Below are 19,007 nucleotides of genomic sequence, written 5' to 3'. Positions count from 1 at the left end.
TAAATTCCATGCCATACACTCAATATGTTCCAATATGATTTTTAAAAATTTGAAAGAAGCAGCTCTAACCTTATATTGATAAAGCACTTCTTTTTGAATTTGGCAGAGTACCTTCTTCCCAATGTAAATTAACATCAGTGTCAATTATACTATTGCTGCACATCTATATTCATTCAATTGTATTGAGCGCTTACTATGTGCAGAGCACTCTACTAAGTGCTTGGAATGTACAATTTGATGTGTGTGTATATACACATCCCATCACTCCTTTAAGCCTCACTACTGCTTAATATAGTACTCTGCATACAGCGCTCAGTAAATATAATTGAATGAACATCAAAATTTACCCTTTGGAAAGGATGGCATCATTCACTCTATCATAAGATAACTTTTAATTATTGATTGGTATTTGTTGAGCACTAACTGAGCACGGTACTAATCCTGCATGGTGTAGCGTATTAAACACAACAAAAAGTTCCCTGCCTTCAGGGAGCTCTCCATATAATGGAGGACACAGTCAAAAATGATTTACAAACAGTGGGAGCAGGAAGAAGATGACTGAAGTAGGAAGTTATAGCTTCAGTGCCCCTTTACTGTCATCGTTTGCCCCAAAGTCCTGTTGAACACCAATTATTCTGCCAAACTGGGGACAACTCGTAAGGGAACTTACTGAGAAACCTGAGGTTGAGAAACTTTCCTAGCAAAGACCCTCAGCCCTGTTGCACTGCAAAGCTGCTTTGCGTCTGTTTGCACCATTTATTCTTGCTGCCCTTTGTGAAAGGGCAGTCCTGACAAAGGGAGATTATTGTCTTCTTTCTTTCAGGATAAAAAAGGAAGTTTCAATGGGAACTAGCAGTTCTAAATGGCTCCTGTTTGATTCTCTGTGAAATGACCCTGGGCAGAGCTAAGTACGTTCTTTTATCAACTGCAGCCAGGGGGAAGATGAGGCCCTTGAAGCTTGGAGGGATGAGAACAGGTCTCTCAGCATTCTCACATCCCAGAAAGTACCAGCCCCCACCTGGACATGAAGGCACTGAAGCCATTTGATGGGGGACATGCCTTCTTGGGGAAAGTTTTGCAACAGAGAGAGAAAGAAGTGGGGCCCACAGACCCTAGCTTAGATGAAGGTGGAAATATTGCAAGAATTTCGTGAAGATAAGCCTAGTGACCCCATCCATGCCTGTAAGAGACAAAAGAAATATGCTTCTCTAGCCTTTTAAAAGCATGAAACTGATTAGGGTAACAAGAACCTACTATTGGCCAAAACACTAAAAGCTTCTAAACTGAATTCCTAGAATGTTTCTGTATGCTTAATACATTTGCATGCATCCTGCTGTTCAATCCCAATGCAAGTAATCATTTTGGGCCTTAAATCTCCTTTCTCTACAGTTAGTGGATTGCAGTTTAATGGGTTTTAGCCTCTTAGTAGAAAAAATACCCTTTGTGATCTTAAAAAGCTTGCTGAAACCATCAGGGAACTGAATGTAGAATTAATACTAGAGGATCAGGGAAAGGCAGTGTTCTAATTTTCTGAAGCTTTTGAGGGGGAATGGAAATTGGGATCCACCAGTGGTCTTGAGGAAAAGTCCTTTCTTTCTCAGGACTGTAGGAGGAAGGCAAGATATAAGTTTATAGAGATCCACTTCAGTTTGAAGACAATGCTGTTTATGGTGAGAATATATCCACGGGTGTAAGTATGGAAGTGAGTGGCTGTGCACACTTGTACGCTGTGTCTCTAGAACTCCAACTGGGCCCCTTTTGTGGTCTGTCTTCTGGATAAACAGTGCTCAGACCCTGAGGAAAAAGGTATGTTATCCTGTTGACAGGAAGTGCACATGGGCCTTTTTACACTAGAGGTACAGCTAATAACTGTTCTATCTCTGGCTTCTTAAATTCAAATGGTATTAGAAACTACTATGTCTACTGGACATTCCCAGATGGGAGGTCATGCCAAGCATGTGTTTGGGGTAGAGGATTGAGAGCCATCGAATATGCTTTTTGTTGCTCTTGTGATTACAGTGTGGTAAAGCATTTTATTATTTTGCGACTTAATTCTAATCTAGTTAAGGAGCCCTTCACTAATACACCAGACTAGTCATGAGAATCTGGTATGGGTGGTTTGAAGACTAATTCCAGCTATAAGTTTTTATAATTGTTAAAAGAGATAGATACAAGGGAGATAACATGTTTTCTTATTTTCCATGGCTATCCAGAGATCTAATCTCTCAAATCATTTTTAAAAATGGTATTTAAGTGCTTACTGTGTATCAGGACTATACCAAGAGCTGGGGTAAATACTAGCTAATGAGGTTGGACACAATCCATTTCCCATGTGGGGCTCAGAGTCTTAATCCTCATTTTACAGATGAGGTAACTGAGGCCCAGAGAAATGATGTGATTTGCCCAAAGTCGCAAAGCAGTCAAATGGTGGAGCTGGTGTTAAAACCCAGGTCCCATGATTTGCAGGCCTCTTTTCCCTAGGCCACACTGCTTCTCTTTGAATTTCTTGAAGATCATGAGGATGTTGTTTCTTACCAAGGGCAGTTATTTTCTGCTTTCAAATGGTTGACTTTCTGATCAACCCATTGCTAGTATCTATGGTGCATTGGAGATAGCTGGTGGCTGGTGGGAATGGGGGGTAGAAATCGGTTCACTTTGTAATTTCAGAGCCTCAGATAATTTCTGTCAAACTGGCTACCTTAAAAGATAGCCAACTCCTCCAAATAGCATCTCAAGCTTGGCTTATACTCAAGGAAATGAAGAAGCATGAATCATGCCAGGGGCTTTGTTCATCAATTTCGCAGCAGGGCACATGAGTGGCATCTTATTGCTCAGCTAAAATAATGGGAGCTTTCTGCTGCTGTGGTTTCCAGTGTCTTCTGGCCATGTTCTTTCCCTGCCATTAACCTTTTCAAAAGTTTCCTCATTAGAATTAAATGCTACCTGACAGTTTTCTGTAATACAGCCGTGTGATCTTTGACCCACTCATGCTGTTTCTGCCATTCTCCTTTCCTGAAGCCCAGACACTACCCTGCAACTTAACATGTCCTACTGGAGGTGATGCGGTGGGCACAGAGGTGATGCCGAAGTGAAGGGAAGAGTTCCCAGAGAGATCCTTTGGAGGGCACAGGTAGAATTGTCCATCTCAATTAACAACCACCCTGTATGGTGCTTCACCTAAGTGACTGGCAGTTCCAGCTTCTCTCTCTGCTTGGGGTATGAAAGGACTGCAAGAGGGACTGATAACACAACTGTTAAAGGATTCTTTTGCTATTTTTCCCAGGAGAGAGACTCTGGAAGGAAACATATTGAAATTGAGTCAGTAGATCCTTAGTTGCATTAAAGGCAAGGATTGTTTGTTGCATGAGATTCATCATGATAGGCCCCTATTATGAATTTTGTAATCACAGGAGAACCCAGATTTTTGCTCCATGCTCTTCTACCTGGGGCAATCTCCCCAGAGGTTTGTTTTGCTCTCTGTAATAGTTTTTTCCTGATGCAGATTTAGGAAGCAGCATGGTGTAGTGGATAGAGCATGGGTCTGGGAGTCAGAAGGTTATGGGTTCTAACCCTGCCTCTGCCACTTGTCTGCTGTGTGACCTTGGGCAAGTTACTTCTCTTCTCTGTGCCTCATTTACCTCATCTGTAAAATGGGGATTGAGACTGTGAGCCCTACATGGGACAGTGACTGTGTCCAACTTGATTTGCCTGTATCCACCCCAGCCTTTAGTATAGTGCCTGTCACATAGTAAGCACCTAAAAAATACCATTATTATTATTATTAGCAATAATGGAGTTAGTACCCACTAGACTCTCAGGTACTCACCCAGTCCCACAGCACTTAATGTACACATTTTTATACTCCACTGCCTCCCCTACCTGTAATTTAATGTCTCTCTCTGTTGCCAGAATGTTAACACCTTGATGTCTGCTAATTTGGTTGCACACGTCTAAGTATTATGTACAGTGCTCTGCACTCAGTAAGTATTCTTAGGAAGCAGTATATCCTAGTGGAAAGAGCATGGTCTGGGAGCCAGAGGGCCTGGGTTCTAATCCCAGCTCTGCCACTTACCTGCAGAGTGACCAAGGGCAAGTCACTTCTTTGTGTGTCAGTACCCTCATCTGTAAAATGGGGATTCAGTACCTCTTCTCCCTCTCAAATAATCTGTGAGCCCCATGTGGGAGCTGATTGTCTTGTGTCTCCCTCAGCACTTAGTACAGTTTGTGACATATAGTAAGCACCTCAACAGATACCACAATTATTATTGTTGCCCTTGTTGGACTGGAGGGTTGCCTTGAATCTTGTGGCAACATCAGGGCTAGCTAACTAGTGAGCATCAGTTTTCTTCTCATTTTATTCAGAAGGAGCATTTATGTGTTGGAAACTGCATTTGATCAGCTGCCTGATGACTTGGAATAGAGAAAATGTGCTAGTTTTAGAGGTGAAATCATAATAATGATATGAGTTGATCAAGAGATAGCTTATTTGTGACACATCCCTCTGATTGTTCTAGGAGGCGGTATATAGAATTCAGGGAGAAGAGATGCCAGTTGCCAAGAAGGACAAGCTGGCAATGGGCCTGTACACTGGGAAGCAGACCACATAGTGTCCCTGGTGATAGATTTTTGTCTTGGATAAATGATTCAGCCAAAAGATGTGGGGAAAACTCAACCAGCTAAACAATTTTCAACGTGCTCTCTGAAAAAGCCCAAGAGTGTTACTTATTCCGACTGGGCATCTGGAATGAATTACACATTGTAAATTGGCTCCTGAGAAGTCTGTTTCAGGTGATATGATGGGAAGAGCTGGCATGTTGCTCTAAATCCTTTCATTCAGGCCCAATTATTCTCTCCTTGGGAATCGGCCTTGAAAAATGTGGAAGGTATGTTGGGGAGTGAGGGAAATTCTAGAGCAATAACCAAGTCTGGAGGGGGCAGGTTGCCCTTTAGGGAGACATATTCCCTGTTTTCTTAGTATGCAGTGATTGCACTAAGGAAAACTTGCACTACTCTAAAGTCTCGTGCTGATGCCGTGAGTGTGCACGCAAGCAATATGTTTTGATAACATGGCACCTTCGAGCCTTCACAGGCCTGTGTTGTCAAAAGAATGTTCTTTTCACACCAGTGTTCTAGCTAAAACGTGTAGTGGAAAGCATACATCGTGGCAGAAGTGACTGTATAGGCAAAACAGTATTGCTTTTCTGGGTATGTGAGAATTGGAACATCACGGGACTTGGAGTTAATTGAAAAAAAGTCAAATAGAACTTAGAATATTCCATCCTTTTGGCTGTTCTGGAAGTAGGTTTTAAGCTACTGTGGGGATGGAAAATTGATTGGCTAAAATATTCTATTTATAGCACAAATGACAAACATAACCCTAAAAGGTTAGAAACATACCTTCTTTCAGCCTTGTAATGTCCCATGAGTATTATTAGAGTGTGATAGCTTCAGCCACTGTTTTGTTCAAGTGCTTAATGAATCATTCGGTTCTGAGCAACTTCAATTATCGTAGATTGTCATGGTAACTTTTTCAGTGATGGCCAGCAAGTGTGACCTTTAAGAAAAACAGGATTAACAAAATTAGACCATCATTATTTTCCCTCTATTGCTGGAAGAGCTGTGTTATCACACTTTTTCAGTTGCAAACTTTTGTGCCTGGACTTTATCCCAATTTAGTGTTTATGGAATTTGTTAGCATTTACTATGTGGTAAGCAGTGTACTAAGGGGTAGATATAAATTTACCAGACTCAAACTGTCCATGTCCCACATAGGGATCACAGTCTTAATCCTCCTTTTACAAAGGAAACCGAGGCACAGACACGTGTCAGAGCCAGATTAGAATCCAGGTCCTCCTGACTCCCTGGGCCGTGCTCTATGCACTAAGCCATGCTGCATCTCCAATTTAATTACAACAGATTAGAATCCAGGTCCTCCTGACTCCCTGGTCCGTGCTGTATGCACTAAGCCATGCTGCATCTCCAATTTAATTACAACATCCTGATTTTTATTCCAAGCTTCATGAAATCAACATGGGTAGAGATTATCTGGGTTTTACAGAGTTTGGGTGTTTTTATTTCCTCTGCTGTTGATTTTCTCACTTTCCCAGTGGAATGATAACAAAAATTTAATGAAGCTTTTCTTCATGTTGATAATTACCACGTAATGGGGATTGAAACAAGGCTGTAATGATAAAAATACATATTTTTCCACATGCATAGTGGCAGTTTGAAGTCTTCATGACTGATGTCCTTGTGGAGTAAGTAAATCCACACTATTCACTTTGAGTGCATGGTACAACAATATAAATTGTATTAAGTCAGTAAAATTTACCCCAGCACAGCTTAAAAGGAGACTTATAATTCTGCATGATCTCTTCCGGTAAGTGATGCACACAGATCATCTGTGCAAAAGTGATGTAATATCATGAGTTATCGGTGTGTTTAGTGCTTTAGTAAAGGGAAAGACATTATTAATTATAGCCCAGGGTAGATACTTCTGAAAAATGAAATGATATCAAAAATACCTTCATATTGGGGAATGCTTTGCTTTAAACCTTTCAAAGTAGATGAGTGATCAGGAAGTAAAAACCAAGTACCATTTTAGTGCAGAAAACTCTAAGAGAACAAAGGCTTAATTTTTCCCCCCTAGATCTTCTGTAATTTTCCACTGTGGTCAGAGTAGGACTATTTCAGATGGTAACCGGGCATTTGTCCATGGCATGGTATTAATCTGAACCTTTTTCTAGAAGGTGAATCAGTAGCACACCTAGTTTTGAATCCAAGCTAATGTCTTCCTTCCTCCCCCACTGTGATGTCACACAGGATATCACTAATCCTGGAAACATCATTGCACAAATTCACTCAGTGTGTTAGCATTCTGGGAATTTGTCCAGCTTGCTGAATGAAGAAGCCTTGTGCCCAGTGGGGAAGTTTTATAATGAAGTTTCAATTTTCAAATAGCCCTATATCATATACTTTTTAAAAGTGTTGCTGTACTTGTAGGAACCTGAACACACAAAAAAATTAGATATATATTGAAATGACAGCATTAATAGAACAAACAAATAATTGCAACATGTTAGGGGCATGAGGATGATAAATGGCTCATCTTTTTGAGTTGAAAGATCTTTAAATTGTACAACATAAACACATAGAGACAATTCATACATTCTATTTTTTTACTAGATATTATTTAAAAGGCACAAGGTTATAATCAGGAATACTAGGCTTGCTTGAAGTAATTAGAGGGAGGACATAAAGGGTAGGTAAAACTCACCAGGATTAGCAGCCAAACTGCATTTTATAAAATGTGTAGTAAAATATAGAAAGGCAAAATGCAGAACTGATCACTGCTGCTGCCTTAATAGAAATGAGATTGGAAAACATGTAAGCTATTATTTTTAATATTCTTTATGGAGGAGACTTGGAAACTGGTCAAAGAGGGCATGGTTCGTGACTTGGAGTTTTATAGATTCTGGAAAAAGTCATTAGTTGACTTGGATCTGGGTATGTGTAAATCTAGTTTAATAGTCCTGAGACAGCTGGTTACTCCACACTCTTTAGCAGCCACCAGCTGATATTTATTGACTAGCCACTATGCATCTAAGCACTCTACTAGACTCTAGGGAGAAGTAGAGTGGTTATCCAAACACATTCTCTCCTGTAAGATATTTGTTATGGAAGATGGACTTAGTTGAATTGCAAGTATTTGGAAAAAGGTCCATGGAGTTACTGCATTTGCTTCCAGGAAAAACACTAATGCTAGTGAAGAGTTTGGCTACTATGGCTTTGCGGTGTTTTTTGATTTGGTCTGAAATAATGTCCCGCTGATACAAAATCTAACGCTACAGATATGGTCTTCGTGGCGTGACCTTTCCCGAAATGTGTAAGAAGCAGTGCCCAGACTCTTTGACTCTGTTCATTGACTTCACAAAAGAGTGAGAGGCAACCTGGCTTTACAGTGAGCATGGGACTGAGGGACAGGACACATGGGTTTTTGTCCTGCCTCTGGCTCTGGTTGCTGTGTGACCTTTGGCAAGTCTCTGGACTGGTTTCCTCATCTACAATAAGGATAAAATAGAGTGGGATATTGTCTCGTACTCCCCCAAGTGCTTAGTACAGCACTCTGCACATGGTAAGTGCTCAGAAAGGACCTTTGATAAGAAACTCAGTGAGGCAGAAATTGTGTCCAACATCATAACCTTATATCTACTCCAGGATATGATAAGCTTTGAATAGAGGGCTATGATTATTTGACAGCTTTAACAAACCAGGGCACTGACAATTGATAAGGAAATATGGTGGACGTGAGAAATGAACTCAATTTCTTAGGTTAATAGTAATAACTGGTATTTAAGCACACATATGCCAAGCGCTGTGCTAAGTGCTGGGGTAGGTAACCAGACAGGACACAGTCGCATTCCCAAAACTGCATAGACCTTGTCCCACACAGCCTAAGTCACAGGTAGAACCAGGGACTTGCAGAAGAGGAAACTGAGGCACTTGCCCAAGATTGCAGAGCTGGGATTAGCTCCTCTGCCTTCTGACTCCCAGTTCTGTGGTCTCTCCAAGAGGTTATGCTGCTCTACATTGGTGTGGTTGGTTAAATCTGAGCTAATGATTCCCTGCCTGCCTCTATCCCCATTACCATTGGAGCACAGCAGGTTGTGTGATAGATTGAATAAGGTCATGATATTCATCACCATCATGCTTGATATGAGAATTGTGGAATCAGGAGTCAGAATACACTGCCCATCAACAGGGAAACTCTTCCAACTCAGTCAGTTACGAGCATCATCAGAAGTCTTTGAGGCAGTTATCCAGTAACTACTGTATACTGGTGAATGTACTCTTGAGGCACATGCACAAGAAGACTTGTTAATAACCATGAATCATTCCATAGGGATGACAGAATGCTACTGACTGACAAGCCTGAAGAACACTAAGGTTGTGGATCAGCCAACTCCTGTGTATCATTATTCACAACTGGCACAAAACTGGCAACACGACACTCAATTTTACTGCCAAATTTTGCTACTCAGTCAACTACTCAGCGATGCATGGTTGAATAGAGATGTAGAAAAAGGCTTAACTTTGGGAGATTTTATTTATACCCTGAGCCAGACAAATATTTAATATCACCATGCAAAGGACATTACTAAACAAGAAATTGAATTGCTTATAGCTATTGAAGTGTCTGATTTTAAACTTCCTTGGAACTCAAATGTTTGCTTCCCTTTCCTCTATTTCATTCTCCAAGCTTTGACCCCGGAAAGATCTTTGAGTTTTATTTTTGTAATTGTGGTATTGTTAAGCACTTAATCTGTGTCAAGTACTCTACTAACCACTGGGGTAATTACAAGATCATCTGGTCCCACATGAGGCTCACATTCTAAGTAGGAGGGAGAATCCTCCTAAATCCCCATTTTGCAGATGAGGGAACAGAGGCACTGAGAAGTTGTGACTTGTCCAAAGTCACACAGCAAGTAAGTGGTAAAGTCAGGATTAGAACCCAGATCCTCTGATTACCAGGTCCATTCTCTTTCCACTAGGCCACACTATTTTACCTCCTTTATAGTACATCAGTAAATTTTCCAGGAATAAAAAGCACATGTGGCATTTAAACTCGCTAAATTCTGACAGGAAATGTTGTAGATGCTTTTTTCAGGCTCCCTGAAGTTAGCTTTTATGTGGTCTCCAAAGACATTGTGTTTTTGAAAATAGATGCCTCTTAGTTCTTTTGTCACTTGGCCCAACAAACTCCAGGCTTAGAAATGTGTTCCTTGGGAGAAGACTGAAGAAAATGAAAGGTACTTTATTTAAACTTAAATTTTTAACTGCTGCAGTATTTCTACCACAGAGAAATGGCAGTTCCTTTATGTTGGTACTTTATTTTTTAAATATTTCAGCTTGCCAGAGAGAAAGTAAGGCTCTCTGTTCTTGATCATTGACCATAGAGACCATTAATAATAGTACCTGTGGTATTTGTTAAATATTCTCTGCCAATATGCTTTCTATGGGGTGGCTATAGGTAATCAGTTGACCTCAGTCCCTCCTTCTCATCGGGCTCATAGTTCAAGTAGGAGAGAGAACAGTTATTGAATACTCATTTTACGGCTGAGAAAACTGAAGTAGAGAGAAGTTAAGTGATTTGCCCAAGATCGCACAGAATGAAAATGGAGGAACTGGGATTAGAACCCAGGTCCTCTGACTCCTAGACTGGCTTTCTTTCCAAATCCAGAGTGCTGTCACATAAGAGTACTAAAAGGGAGTGTTTTGGCAGTGATACCTCTATTTCTTTTTTCTTAACTTTGACATGAAGGTGCTCGTTATATCTAGTAGTAAAGAGAAAAACAGTTCTATAGGAAATTTAAGTGAGAACTGATGGAAGAGTATATATCTGCTATGAACACACCATGTGATCAAAGATTCTTCTTGCTGGACCTGAAGCCCAAAGTTGGAAAACAAAAGCAAAGAGAGTTTGTGCACTTGCTTACCTTGATTTGGCTAAAAGACATTTGCAAGTCAAATTCCACTTGAGTGTAATGGACCCATTTGCACTGGATTAACTCGATTCCCAATTTGGCACTAGCTAAGCGTGGGTCTTAAGGAGAGAGGAATGAGTTGTTGTGGGCAAAACACCTCCTCCGGGATTCTCCTGTGAATCCATGCAGTGCTTGACAAGTGGGGAGAATGCCAAAGCAAATTCAACAACTTTTATTTTAGCAGTTCAGGCAGCTGAGACAGAAGAGAATGGTTGGTTTACACCGGTCCCTTCTTTAGAGCCTTTTAGCTCCGTTTCTGCCCTCCCTGAGTAGAGTGAGAACATGGCTGGATGTTTACCCCAGTCTTTTTCCAAGCACAAAAATTTCTAAAGAATGAGCCGTGACCCTAGTGTTTAACCTGCAGCACTGTGCAGTAGATATTTTAAATGGATGTAAACTTCCTCTCCAATCTGGCTTTTTGGTTGGGAAACACTTCATTCTTCAGGAGAGATTCACAGACACATTAATAGAGAATTAAGTTGGTAGAGGGGTGGTAAGATTAAAAAAAAACAAAACATTTCCCCTCAAAAAGAAGAATAAATATGATTTCTAACTCAGCAAAACCATGGGGTGTGAACTGCTGAGGAATTGGGATTCGGGTAGCTTTGGTAGCAGAAATAAATTGCTAGTAAATGAGTGATCGATATTTGTAGCAGCAGCACCGACGATAGTATTGAGCAGCTACTGAGTGAGAGACACTGTAAAAATTGTGATATTTCATGCATTGTGTCGAACAGTGTACTACGTGCTGGGGTAGATACAGGACTTGCCCAAGGTCACCCAGTAGTGAAGTAGTGGATCGGGAGTAGAACACACGTCTTCTGACTCCCAGGCCCATAGTCTTTTCACTAGGCCATGCAGCTTCCGTAAACACTTAATCAGTCGGGATGAATACAGCGGATGCAACAGATATATTCTCTCTCCACGAGGAGCTTACATTCTAAATGAGAAACAGACCCAGCTAGTAAACTTGTTGCCAAGCAATGCAGACTTCTCCCTCCAGACTTCTCCCTCACCTATTTCCTCCACCTCATGGCACCCTAACCCATCTGTTATTTAAGTGGAATATCCTTTTTCAAAATATATGCATTCTTATAGTTTGGCTGGCCAGTGAAAACCAAGACATCAGGAATTAGTTTTTGTCGAGAAGCTGGCAGCCAGAAATTTCCCTGTGCCCGGGCCACATTTGAAGTCTAGCCAATCTTAAATTCATTCATTGTCATACTTACTGAGTGCTTACTGTGTGCAGAGCACTGTACTAAGCGCTTGGAAAGTACAATTCTGCAACAAATAGAGACAGTCCCTACCCACAACATGAAAACAATAATTGTTTCATGTTACTATGGAGGGGATTATGCCTCTTACTCCGATTATGCCTCTTACTCCTAGGGTACTCTCTCAAATGGTTAACTTTATGTTCAGCATATAAAAATGGTGGTATTTGTTAAGCACTTACTATGTGCAAAGCACTGTTCTAAGCACTGGGGGATACAAGGTGATCAGGTTGTCCCAAGCGGGGCTCACAGTTTTAATCCCCATTTTACAGATGAGGTAACTGAGGCACAGAGAAGTTGTGACTTGCCCCAAGTCACACAGCTGGCAAGCATCAGAACGGGATACGAACCCATGATCTCTGACTCCCAAGCCCAGGCTCTTTCCACTGAGCCAAGCTGTTTCTCAAGCATATGGTAGGCATTTGATGCATACTGTTAACTGGCTTTCTTTCCCAGTTGACTGGCTTTCTTTCCCAGCCCCTGCCTTACTCTGGAGGATGACTGTCAATCAATGGTATTTACTGGGCACTCACTGTGTGCAGAACCTTTACTAAGTACTTGGGAGGGTACAGTGCAATAGAGCTAGTAGACATGTTTCCTGTCCACAGGGAACTTACAGTCTACATTTTAATTATAAATTCCTTCCTTTGGGTGGAAGGATTCCACACCAAGAATCCCTCTTCTTGAATTGTAACAAAAATGAAGATTATTAGGGCTTTTTAAGTGATAAAGCGCTAGCTAGTACAGCTTTACTGAATCTCTATCCAGACACTCCTGTAAGTTTTGGGGATGACTAACTTCCACTGCAAAATGGAGATGCCTTTTTATCTACCTCAGAAGGGTCTCGGGAGATTTAATTAGTAAATGGGGCAAATGCAATTTTAAATGTGATGTGTTATCAGTGGGGGTTACTGAAGGAAACCTTCAGGCATAGAGACTCTCATTCTTTTCTTATGATCTTGAAGCCATTCCTCTACCATCCTGATGGAGTTTATTTTGTAATTATGTTAAAGGTCTGCTTGCAATTAGATTAATTTCTTTAATGGCTTGGAAGATTAATTTGAAGAATAGAGTAAATTATCTTTCCTGTCAAGCAGATCTGAAACTAGGTCATTGACTGATGTCTCTGCTACCCTAGTTCAGTGGCCTTCGAACCCAAGTGATTGTAGTCCCAAACAAAGTAACCAGTTTGTATCTAGAGAGGAGCGTAAGGCCATGCATCAATTTTATTTTTGCTGAGGAGTACTAGTTCAGAAAGAGGAGAAATAGCTGATAGAATCTCTTGCCCATTGATAATCCAAGGTTCTGGAGGGCTCCTTCTATTTTTTCCAGACATTCAGCGACTTAAATTCAGTGCAGAATTGGAAGTGGCTTTTCTCCTTTGAGAAATTTTATATTCTGCAGCACTGCTGGTTTTGAAAACCAGGGTGCTTATGTGAATGTCCATCCCTTTAACACCTGTTGAGTGTACTTCTCTTTCACAGGGAGCTGAGCTGGAATCTAGATCGAGAGCCTTTCCCTGGGGTTGGAAGAAAAAAGAGATATCAGAGAGTTGTGACTGTGTTTTCTTGAAGCATTTGCTGTGGTTGAAGACCAGACACAAGTCACAAACTAAAGCCCCAAATTTGTGAAAATACTAGGAAAATACTAGAGCTTTTGTGCAGTTCAATTTCATGCCTCCCCATGGGAAGATGTTAAAAGGGAGGACTTGAAAAGATATGCAAGAACTTCCACAAAATAGATGATAGGAATGATTAAAAATCATATAATGGAAATTTGTAGGGCCATGGGAATACAGGAATTGGAACTAAAGTGAGGAACTGAATATTGCTAAATTCACAGCATCATGGCTGAAGTTGGGTACCATAAATGTTAATGTCATGGGCCCCAGATCAGATTTTTTTTACGGTATTTGCTAAGTGCTTATTATGTCTTACTTCGTCTCCTTTCTAGACCATAAGCTCATTTCATTTGTTTTAATGATACTTGTTAGGTGCTTACTAGGTGCCAATCACTGTACTAGCACTGGGGTAGACACAAGGTTATCAGGTTAGAAAAGTCCCTGTCCCAATTGGAGCTCGCAGTCTAAGTAAGAGGGAGTAGGATTAAATCCTCGTTTCACAAATGAGGAGACTGAGGCTCAGAGAAGTGAAGTACCTTGCCCAAAGTCACATAACTGCCAAGTGGCAGAGTCAGCATTAGAACTCAGGTCCTCTGACTCCCAGACCTGTACTCTTTCCACTAGACCACACTGTTCATCAAAACAGCCATTGATACTAAGACCAAGCTCTCATCCTAACTCAAATACCAGCCTTTTCTCAGTTTTTCTGAGTTGTAAATAAGTTAGGCATTATCAGGTTTTGGTTCTCAATAGCTTGGCATATGTTTGGAGTCACTGTCTAGTCTTAAAAGTGTTGCCTTTATCACTAAGATATGAGTTAAAAATAACTGTAATTGCTTTGAACTAGAAAGAATACATTTCCCTCTGTCATGTTACTCATGAAAATTATTTGCTTAAAAGCTTTTTAAACAGCTTTGATTGAAGATCGAGCATGGGAAGTGTCAGCCTTATGTTTTTGATACATTGTTTGGATGTTTTTTACCGCCAAAAGGAGTGAAAATAGGTCAAGGTAGTTGAAAGAAGGGGCCACATTTTGTACATCCCTACATTATGGAATCCAGTAACAAATTAATGTACTTATTTAGGCCCTGGATAAAAGAATGATGAAGATAACCTTAGTATAGTAGCATAGTGTTGAAAGCTATCATGTTACTAATATTGCCATGCAGTTGCTGTGTGATTAGTTTTTAGAAGACTGTAAATCTAATCTTTAGTATTCTGGTTTTGAGTTTTTAAAAAAATCTACTTAAATGAAATACTTGGCACTAGTTTTTGAAATTCTTTGAACATGCTTACTAGACTTTCACACATCTGTAGATTCTGGCCCATTTAAAAATCCCTTTCTACATAAAAGTCAAAAGGTTGAATCAAATATGGTTTTATAAGTACCATCTTTTTTATGTAATTATGTGGATAGGTAACCAGTGTCTGCCATGCTACACAGATATTGATACTCAATGAAACATTGAAACATTGCAAGCGAATATTGCAATACTTCTAGAGTTAACGAATTTGCAATGTAGATAGATCTTTTTTAAAGTAACTTGTTCCTCCAAGGAAAACAGGAAAGAGAAGGTGATGAGTAAAGGAGAGACAGGAAATACTTCAAGCAGTTGAGTTTGTTAGAGCAAAATCAAGTAAACTCTTACATATCTGTGGTTTCAGATTTCAAATAGTAAATAACCCACAGTTTTAAGTATCCCAGAAAGTGTTTTGTTCTCTTGCATAAAGTGCCAAACTTCCCGTTAAATAAAGCCATACACAAGGGAATCTTAAGGCCTGAATATTTCACTGTTTTAAGTGATGTGAAAATATGCCTGTTTGATTCTCCTGTATAATGGGAAAGAAGAACAGGCCTGAGCTCACTTCTCTACTTGGCCACCCTGGACATAAAGTAAACAGGAGCAAGACCAGTGGGACCGTTAGGTGTTCTCAGGGATACAGTGTTACATAGTAGAAGGAATGGTGGCCCTGGGAGTCGAAAACTTTGACCTTGATCCAGATCTGTCACTACCCTTCTCTGTGTCCTTGGACAAGTCACTTAAACTTCCTGGGTGTCAGTTTTCTCAACTTCAAATTGGAGTTAGGGTAGGTGCCCCACACCTCACTCTGAGCCCCACAGCATTGGATGTATATAGCCAAAATTTATTTTTATGTCCATTTCCCCTTCTAGAGTATAAGCTCCTTCTGGGTAGAGAACATGTCCACCAACTCTGTTGTATCCCTATCACTCTGTTGTATCACTCTCCCTAGTGCTTAGAACAGTAGTGCATGTAGTATAGTATTGAGCACTAAATACCACTGATGGAATGATACAGTTCCATGCGGTACACAGATTGGTCTGATTATCTTGTACCTACCCCAGTGTTTAGCACAGTGCTTGGCACATATTAAACACTTAAAGCATCCCATAAATATTATTATGGGGATATGGGATTACAGAAGAACATTCTTTCACAAAGGAGGAAACAGTACGGTCTAGGGAAAAGATGAGTCTGGAGTCACAAGCCCTGAGTACTGATCCCTGCTTTGCCACTTGTCTTCTATGTGACTTTGGGAATGTCACTTAACATCTCTGTGCCTCAGTTTTCTCATCTGTAATGATGAGAATAAGATACCCGTTTCCCTACCGCTGAGACTATGATCTCCGCAGGTGGGGCTGAGAACTATCTGAACTGCTTGCATTTTATCTACCCCAGCACTAAGTACGGTGCTTGGTACATGGTAAGCACTTAATACCGCATTTATCATTACAGTTATATAACCGGAAGGGAAATGTCATACAAAAATATCACCTCTACAATAATATTACTCCAACAATATTACCATCCAGTACTTGAATGTAGAGCGCCCCAAATTCAACATGATCCTATTAAACAGAATATTCTAGTCTGTTTGCCCAGGTGTGACTATGTAATTTCAGGGGCTGTTAATGGTTGAACTCCCAGTTAAATGAAAGGACCAAGAAGGATTAAACCCATTCTAGAGATGAATATTTAGTTTCACAAGTAATATGGAGATATTTCATATTCCTCATAAACTCATAATATTCTATAATGAAGACTTGCTGAACAGGGTATAGATTCATCTTAAAACTAAAGGGAGGTGCTGACTGGTAACTCCAATGATGAGGCTTTGAAATTAGGTCAGTGGTATTTATTGAGTGCTCTCTGCATTGAGAACACTGTACTAAGCACTCGGAACAGTACAATACAATGATTTTAGGATTTTGGGTCACAGTGGCATTGAGCAATCAGAGATGGGATGACCCCTGAGAAAAGCTATCGTGCAGACTTTGAGGAGAAGAGGCAGAGCTGCAAACACCAACAGGGGTGACCTCTGCATACCAAAGGACCCTTTTCACATGTTTTCAGTAGAGAAGGGAATGCTGATGGCGCATTGGTCTTTCCAGAAATTCCACATACATTGATAGCGATACGATTAGCAGTACGGCCTTCGGGTTTGAAGAATGAAGCATATTTATCATTTTAGCCTTCTCTGCATACATTTTATAACTCAGAATCCTGATTTTTGCCTTGTTCTAAAAGGAAACCTAGTCTGCCACTGTGAGAACCATTGTAAATATGTGTCGATAAAGGATGTGGTTTCCTTGGCAACAAAAAGCTCTTGGAATGAATGCTTCATTCCTTCAGTTGCAGTTCACATTTCAAGGCTACACATTTTCCTTGCATAAACATGGCAGTGCAACTCTTCAGCAGGGACTATGGAAATGATATAATAGTAGAAATCAACCAATTCCATAAGCAGCTTTTGTCATTCTGACCTCTCATGTTTACTGACAGGGTAGCTGCCTGAATAGTTAGAGGTTGAGCCAAAATTTTGTTCTAAGCAAATACTGGGGGGGTTTTAGAACTATGCAAAAATGACTGGTTTCTAAAAGAGATTGGTGCCACGTAACAGGGGATCAAGGCTCCAGATGTAAATTCTTGTCCTAAGAGTCCACCTACTCATCCACCTCTTTCCCTTCCCCACCACCTTACCCATTGACCTTTCTCATTCCTTTTGCTTCCTGCCCTCTTACGTTCTGCCTTCTTAACCTCACTCCCCATATTTTTTCCCTCCTATCACCTCCCTGTCCTTCCCCCAGGCCCATCCCAGAGCTATGGTTTGTACTGATAGCTCTTTTCATCTGCTTCTTCCTATTCTCTTCCAGTCAGATGACAGAATTAACCTACCCACCCACGCCATCTTGGTGGAGTTTGTGATGATTTCCTAGAGCTAATTCAGAGGTTATGAAGTAGGTGGGCAACTTCATATCACTGTGACTGAATTATTGGACTTGGTCTTGAAGCTGGGCCCGGAACAAGCTTCCAGTTTTAGTCAACCCCATCGGTATATTGAGTTGGATTGGGGTCTCTTATTTCAATGCTGTTTCATTAAGTTCTCACTATGCATCGGGGACTGTACTAAATACTGGGGTAGATACAAGATAATCATATTAGATATAGTCATTGCCCAACATGGAGCTCACGGTCTTAATTGGAGGTTGGATGATTTAATTCCCATTTATAGGAGAAGTTAAATTACTTGCCCAAGGTCAACTCCTGAAGCTTGGGCCTATGCTCTTTCTACTTGGTCAATCCAAATGAGCAGCTCTATTGTGCCATCACCCCAGATTAATAATAAAAAAAAAAATCAACCTTTCCTTGCATCATCTGCTCAGCAAGCTGAATTAGCTAGGCTTGTTGCAAATTATTAAAGCATCAAAGGCACCCATGATAGCCCCTCTATCACTTGATTAGGTTTGATTAAATGGCAGAACATTCAAAACAGTTTTTGCTGCTTAAGTTCCAAGTGACTTGGAAGAGTTTTTTTGCTTGTTTGTTTTGTGGTTGTTTTTTTAGTCTATATCTCAGTACTTTTTCATCTAGAAGCAGTATGGCTTAGTTGAAAGAGCCCAGGCTTGGGAGTCAGAGGTCATGGGTTCTATTCCTGGCTCTGCCGCTTGTCAGCTGTGTGACCAACTTAACTTCTCTGTGCCTCAGTTCCCTCATCTGTAAAATGGGGATGAAGACTTTGCGCCCTACTTCGGACAACCTGATGACTTTGTATCTACCCCAGCGCTTAGAGCAGTGCTTGACACATAGTAAGCGCTTAACAAACACCAATATTATTATTATCTGAGGCCCTGCTTTGCTGACTGATGTTATTTCTTCAGGGCCCCTCTTCATGGTGCTTGGCTTTGTTAATGATGATAATTTTATTCACCAAGTCTATCACGGGGAGGCATAGTTCATTCGATGTATGGTAGGGCATTATACCCACTTCCATCTCCCCTTTGTGCTTGACAAATCTCAATTTATCTACATCATAAAGCTTCGTGAAATCCTTACTCTAATCCATTTGCATGATGCTATTTCCATAAATATAAAACATTATTATTCTAATAACTTCTACTTACTGTACAATGGCATGTCTCCAAAGTATCGGTAGATTACTATTTCTTCCGCTCAGTGTTGTATGTCCTTCATCTCTTCAGCATTGCTTTAGTTAAAAATAGCTTTATAATCAAAAGATCATTTTTGAAAAGGCCCTAGTTTCAGGAAG

At 40.5% G+C, this 19,007-nt stretch overlaps 1 long non-coding RNA gene across 1 annotated transcript in view; it reads left to right on the top strand.

Annotated features, from left to right (window-relative positions):
* Positions 1 to 19,007, top strand: part of LOC103166751 — a 131,712-nt gene that overhangs the window by 13,458 nt on the left and 99,247 nt on the right. The window lies entirely within an intron of this gene.

This window comes from Ornithorhynchus anatinus, chromosome X3 (assembly GCF_004115215.2).
Source record: "Ornithorhynchus anatinus isolate Pmale09 chromosome X3, mOrnAna1.pri.v4, whole genome shotgun sequence".
In the NCBI taxonomy this organism is placed as follows: Eukaryota; Metazoa; Chordata; class Mammalia; order Monotremata; family Ornithorhynchidae; genus Ornithorhynchus; species Ornithorhynchus anatinus.
This window is presented reverse-complemented; position numbering and strand designations above follow the sequence as displayed.